Source organism: Cebus imitator, unplaced genomic scaffold (assembly GCF_001604975.1).
Source record: "Cebus imitator isolate Cc_AM_T3 unplaced genomic scaffold, Cebus_imitator-1.0 Scaffold191, whole genome shotgun sequence".
NCBI classification, from domain to species: Eukaryota; Metazoa; Chordata; class Mammalia; order Primates; family Cebidae; genus Cebus; species Cebus imitator.
The window spans coordinates 963,346-965,521 of record NW_016107506.1 but is presented as its reverse complement, the minus strand read 5'-3'; positions in this window follow the sequence as shown (position 1 = coordinate 965,521).

Genomic DNA, 2,176 nt, shown 5'->3' with positions numbered 1-2,176 from the left:
ATAATACAGCTCAGAGTTGGACCAAACTTTTGACAGGCAGGATCCTCTTGGGAGACTTTTTTTTTTTTAAGACGGAGTTTTGCTCTTGTTGCCCAGGCTGGAGTGCAATGGTGTGATCTTGGCTCTCCACAACCTCCGTCTCCCAGGTTAAAGTGATTCTCCTGCCTCAGCCTTCCGAGTAGCTGGGATTACAGGCATGAGCCACCACGCCTGGCTAATTTTGTATTTTTAGTAGAAATGAGGTTTCTCCATGTTGGTCAGGGTAGTCTCGAACTCCCGACCTCAGGTGATCCACCCACCTCGGCCTACCAGAGTGCTGGGACTACAGGCGTGTACCACAATGTCCAGCTTGGGAGACTTTGAGATAAGTCTCAAGATCCCTTTTATGCTGCTCAGTGGTCTACTCTTACGGAAAGAGCCTGCATCCATAGCTTCCTTTAAGGATGTGTGATGGTGAATACTGACTGTCAACTTGATTGGATTGAAGGATGCAAAATATTGTTCCTAGATGTGTCTGTGAGGGTGCTGCCAAAGGAGATGAACAGTTGAGTCAGTGGACTGGGAGAGGCAGACACACCCTCAGTTTGGGTGGACACCATCTAATCAGCTGCCAGCATAAAAGCAGGCATGGAAAGAGCAGACTGGCTGAGTTTTCCAGCCTCCATCTTTCTCCCAAGCTAGATGCTTCTTGCCTTTCAACATCAGACTCTGAGTCCTTCAGCTTTTGAACCCTTGGACTTACATCAGTGATTTGCCAGGGGCTCTCAGGCTTTTTGTCACAGACTGAAAGCCGTATCATCAGCTTCCCTACTTTTGAGGTTTTGGGACTCGGACTGACTTCTCAGCTCCTCAGCTTGCAGACAGCCTATTATGGGACTTCGCCTTGTGATCATGTGAGTCAGTTCTCCTAATAAACTACCCTTCATATATTCATTTATCCTATTAGTTGTGTCCCTTTAGAGAACCTTGACTAATACAGGGGGTAGGTACTTATTTTTGCTTCCTTCTGGTCAAAGTCCCCCCACATCCTTCCCTAAACTGCCCACCACAAGGCCAATCGACTCCATCTACCTACACTTGTCCTTCCACTCTAGGCTGCTTTTGACAGCTATTCAACAAAAACAAGGGATCAAACTCAAGGCATGTGAATTAGAAAAAGATAATATAAAACAAAGAATGCCATGAGTAAGAGCCCCAGTTCTTGGGCCCGTCTGCTCACTTGACCACAGAAGAAAGTTGACATTAAAAAGATAGGTAGGGCTGGGCATAGTGGCTCACACCTGTAATGCCAGCACTTGGAGAGGCTGAGGCGGGAGGATCCTTTCAGCCCTGGAGGTTGAAGCTGCAGTAAGTGATGATCGTGTCACCGCACTCTAGCCTGGGCAATGGAGCAAGATCCCGCCTAAAAAAATAAAAGATAAAAGGCCAGGCACGGTGGCTCACACCTGTGATCCCAGCACTTTGGGAGGCCAAGGAGGGCGGATCGAGGTCAGGAGATTGAGACCAGCCTGGCCAACATGGTGAAACCCCATCGGTACTAAAAATACAAAAAAAAAAAGAGCTCCTGAAAGAGGCTCTACACATAGAAAGGAACAACCAGTACCAGCCCCTCCAAAAACATACCAAATGGTAAAGAGCATCAACACAATCAAGAATCTGCACCAACTAATGAACAAAACAGCCAGCTAGCATCAAAATGGCAGTATCAAATTCACACATAACAATATTATCCCTAAATGTAAATGGACCAAATGCCCCAATCAAAAGACACAGACTGGCAAATTGGATAAAAAGCCAAAACCCATCAGTGCGCTGTATCCAGGAAACCCATCTCACATGTAAGGATATACAAAGGCTCAAAATAAAGGGATGGAGGAAGATTTACCAAGCAAATGGAGAGCAAAAAAAAGCAGGGGTTGCAATTCTCATTTCTGATAAAATAGACTTTAAAGCAACAAAGATCAAAAGAGACAAAGTAGGACATTACGTAATGGTAAAAGGATCAATGCAACAAGAAGAGCTAACGATCCTAAATATATACGCACCCAATACAGGAGCATCCAGATACATAAGGCAAGTTCTCAATGACTTACAAAGAGACTTAGACTCCCACACAATAATAGTGGGAGACTTTAACACCCCATTGTCAATATTAGATCAACCAGACAGAAAATTA